Below are 4871 nucleotides of genomic sequence, written 5' to 3'. Positions count from 1 at the left end.
TGTGAGAGGGGAAATTGTGTCCCCTTGTCCCCCCCACCTTCGTCCCCCGTGTCCCCCACCCTCCAAAATCTGGGGGGGATACATCCCCCGCGTCCCCCACACTTCCTACGCCCATGTTCCTGGATGTGCAATTTGCTTGTCTCCTTTTAATGCAGGGCTATGGCTTCTTATGTATGCCACTTTCACCCCATCTGCTCTCTATTGGCTCTTTAGTTACCTACATCTGTACTACCCTGCGCCCCTTCACTCTGCTGCACCCCACCCCGTGCACCTCTATTCTGTGCCACTCTAAGCCACGCCACTGCAGTCCATGTCACTCTACTCCCCTCCACCCAGTGCCGCTGCACCCTGTGCCAGGCCTAAATAGTCAGGATGCCAGATTGTTTTTACATTTTGATTATTTATAGCACAGGCAAATCTACTTTGTTGTATGCTCTGTGCATCACGCCTTTTAGAGGGCATGGCCTACTTTTCTTCAAAATATCATGGACCCTTCAGACTTCTATGATCTAGGAATAAATTACGTGCTGTTAGAGTTCTTGGGCACAAACTGGAAGCGCCATGTCTGGCGTGTGTGAACTCACGTGTACTATACATATGCATATGTTCAAGCATGCAGACAAACTCTGTATTCTGAAGCCTAAATTAAGGTTACCGTTGAGACCCAACTAACTAGCATGGTTAAAGCCAGTAGGTATCAACTTTATGATGCACGTGCTGAGGTGTTGGCTTTGACAGTGTTTGTAAAGTATTACAAAAAAAACAATTTCAAAATACTGGAGTAAAAGCAAACATAGCTTACGGTATCTCAAAGCTTTACACTAAATTAAACGTTTTATTTTTTTGTAATTGCCATGGTTTCTTTTTAAAATACGTTTCACTCAGAAAAATTAGAATTTAAAAAGGATAAGTGTCAGAACGTAAAATTAAATGCTTGCCAAAGTCTGATTAACTTTTCAGAGGATTCATCCATTTGGTTTCTGTAGTATCCCAGAGGGCAGATTTATGGGCCTCCAGGAGAAGTGTCATGCTAAATAAAACCTTCTACCTCATATGCCAGCTCAGTTAGTGAAGCATATTGCCCTTCACTCAGTATCATAAAAGTCTTTGTGCGCTAAAATGTGTGTTTTCATGCAATAACTAATGAAGAAGATAAAGGAAAAGCAACCCTTAAAGTCTGTACTTCAGCCATACAATAGCACAAATATCCCTGTTGCTGTTCTTTTGCACACAAGATGGTAGGGCTGGCAAGCACACAGCGCGGGGTGAGGGCCATAAGGGTGAGAGAGCAGTACAAGAATGAGATGGCTAGAAAATTTAAAAAATCCAAGCACTCCTGAAGTTCTTCATGAAAAATAAAGTAGTTCTGTAAATGTGAGCAGCAGAAGGATGCACTTTAGCAGATCAAAATAATCGTAAGGGGGTTGTGCTCCAAGAGACGAACAAACGCAAGAAGAGGAAGGAAATCCACTGACTAAGAAGCAAGCAACTGAAAGTGACAGTAAAGGCCAACCATTGGTAAGCAATGGGTGTGCCATAAGCCCACTGTAAGTTGAAAATAGGTCTGTCACAACCAGACACTTGTACTGTCTGGTATTCTTGACCTAAAAAATAGGAAGGACAGATGATTGGATAGTGGCAAAGCTAATTACAAAATAGGTGGGGGGGATTGTTTCAAAAGAGGCATCAGGGGAAAGGAAATGGGTTTCCTTTCCCTCGATTTCTCTTTTATTGATGCGATTGGGCAGCAGGAATGCCCACTAGGCACCAGGGATTTTACGTAGGTGAGTGTGTGTGTGTTTTTTGTGTGGGGGGTGGCAGCCCCTTGGGCAAGGGCCGCTCCCCCAAGGGGGGATAATCTTTTATGCCGTTTCGGCTCATACTTTTTAAGCCGATCTGCCCCTGGGGGGAGTTATAAGCCATGGTGACGCCAGGTATTTGTGTTATTTGTTTTTTGTGTGTGGGGGGCAGCCCTTTGGGCAAGGGTCGCCCCCCAAAGGGGGGAAAATGCTGTTGGGTAGTTCTGTCCCCCTTAGGGACAGATCAGCCTATTTTCTTAGGCCCATCTGCCCCCAAGGGGGCAGAATCCACTAGACACCAGGAATTCTGTTTGTGTGTGTTTTTTTTTGTGTTAGGGGTGGCCCCTTGGGCAAGGGTCACCCCCAAAAGGTGATAAAGACTGTTGGGCAGTTCTGCCCCCCTTGTGGGCAGGTCGGCCTAGGCACCAGGGATTTTGTGTGTGTGTATTTTTGTGTGTGGAGGGGCGGCCCCTTGGGCAAGGGCTGCTCCCCCAAGGGGGCATAATGCTTTATGCTGTTTCTGTCCCCCTTGGGGGCAGATTAGCTCATTATATTTAAGCCGATCTGCCCTGGTGGGGGGGGGGTAGAAGCCACAGTGACGCCAGGGATGTTGTGTGGTTTGTTTTTTTGTTTTGGGGGGCATCCCCCTGGGCAAGGGTCGCCCCCCAAAGGGGGAAAACACTGTTGGGCAGTTCTGCCCAACATTGGGGGCAGATTGGCCTATTTTTTTTAGGCCCATCTGCCCAGAATCCATTTAGTGCCAGGGATCTTGTGTGTGTGCTTTGTGTGGGGGAGGGGTGGCCCCTTGGGCAAGGGATTCAGCACAGTACTGGGGGCCGTTTCTGCCCCCTTGAGAGCAGATCGGCCTAGTTTTTTTAGGCCCATCTGCCCCCTAGGGGGCAGAGACCACTAGACACCAGGGAAAACTGTTAAATGTTTGGTGGCGGGGTGTTTGTCAACTGGCGAAGTATAAATATTTATAGGTTTATTTCTCTTTTTTGTTCTAGTTCAAAGCTTTGCTTCCTTTGCTGTGGCTTGTTGCGGTTCTGGCAGTGGTTGACCTGTGGTTTGCGTAGTTGCATGTTTTAGGTAAGTAAATAAATTGACTCCAAAGGACTATTGTTGCCATGCATGAATGACATGTTTGGAGGTGGTACACTAAATGCAGGATTGTGTGTGAAATTGTCCTTAGATTTGTGGACAATGAAATTTGTGTTGTCTTATGTCTAATTTGCTTTTCTTTTTTCTTTTTAGTGGGATATCATTGGTGATTGCTGTGTCTGTGCAGAGTAGCTTTTTCAGGCAAGTGAGTGGTATAGTTTTTGAGTACATAACTCTTTGTGATAAAGCCACACTTTGTTTATTACTTATTTTAGACAGTGCTGGTTGTTGTTGGCATATTTGTCAAGTTACACTTCTTAGAAAGGATCATGGCTAGCTGCAGAGTGACCGCTCAGCAGGTTATTGGCATGCCTTTTGAGTCATCTTCTGACCACGATTATGAGACAGACTCTGCTTCTGAGGCAGAGGAGGAAGCGAGAGATTCTGGCAGTGAGTTTTCTGCCCAAGAGGGGTCTTCTGATGAGGAAGCCATTCTCAGTGCAGATGAAGGGCCTGTTTTAGAGGAGGACACTGATGTGCCAATGGTGCAGCAGCCAGCAGCTGAAAGGCTTCCCATTGGAAGACCTGACACCTGGGTTGCCCCAAACATTGAGCAGCCACAGTTGCCTGCCTTTACTGGTCTCCCAGGGTGTGGAGTAAATACGGAAAGCTTTTTGTCTGTCAATTTCTTTGAGTTGTTTATGGACAATGTATATTTGGGAGAGATTGTTGAGCAGACTAATTTGTATGCGGAGCAGTATTTGAGGGACAACACTGCCAGACTTAGAGCTACCCATTGGATTCCCACAAATCTGGAAGAGATGAAAATGTTCTAGGGTTTCACTTTTTGATGGGGTTGATAAGGAAGCCGTCACTGGCTTCTCATTGGTCTACTAGTCCCTTGATGGCAACGGCTATATTTCCTGCAACTGTGACACGTAATCGGTATTTGCTTCTTCTTCGGATGCTGCATTTTTTTTGACAATGCTTTAGCCTTGCCACGAGATCACCCTGATTGTGACTGTCTTTTTAAGATTAGGCCTGTCCTCTCATTTTGTAGATTGGTTTTCAGGGGGCCATGTTCCAGGCAAAGAAATAAGTGGGGACGAGTCTTTAGTCATGTTCAAGGGTCGTTTGGTTTTTGGGCAGCACATTCCTACCAAGAGGGCATGGGATGGAATTAATTTCTATATGCTGTCTGAAAGTAGTACATATGTTCATAATTTCCGGGTCTACACTGGTAGGGATTCCAGTATTGGTCCCCCTGGTTGTCCGCCCACTTTTGGAGTTAGTGAGAAAATTGTGTGGGAACTTGGTAGACAACTGTTTAACGAAGGTCACCATTTGTATGTAGATAACTTCTACACTGGAGTTCAGTTGTTCCAAGAATTGTTCAGAGTGGACACTGTTACTTGTGGCACAATCCGCTCTAACCAGAAATACTATCCAAGGAAGCTCATCTGTAAAAAAAAAAAAAAAAAAAAAAACATAAATGGGACAGTGCAGTGCCTTGCAGAATAATGAGCTGCTAGCTCTGAAATTTGTATACAGGAGGGATATGTACATGCTAACTGCCATCCATGATCAGAGTAGTTCACCTGTGGCTGTTTGTGGCCAAGTTGCTGAAGTGCCCAAACCTGCGTGCATTTTAGATTACAATAAGCACATGGGTGGTGTTGATAGAGTAGATCAGAGGCTGGAACCTTACACGGCTGCTCGTAAGGCTTATGTTTGGTATAAGAAATTAGCGGTTCACCTCTTCAACTTGGCAACTTTTAATGCTTTTATTGTGTTTGAAGATTGTCACCCTGAGTCAAGGATGAAATTTGTTAAATTTCAGGAGTCAGTGATAGAGAGCCTTGTTATGGTGGATCATGCAAGAGTTCCTAGAGGAGCAGTGGTGGAGGATGTGGCTAGATTGAAAGATCGCCACTTTCCTGATCAGATTCCTCCCACTCCCAAAAAAGACTT

Source organism: Pleurodeles waltl, chromosome 3_1 (assembly GCF_031143425.1).
Source record: "Pleurodeles waltl isolate 20211129_DDA chromosome 3_1, aPleWal1.hap1.20221129, whole genome shotgun sequence".
In the NCBI taxonomy this organism is placed as follows: domain Eukaryota; kingdom Metazoa; phylum Chordata; class Amphibia; order Caudata; family Salamandridae; genus Pleurodeles; species Pleurodeles waltl.
This window is presented reverse-complemented; position numbering follows the sequence as displayed.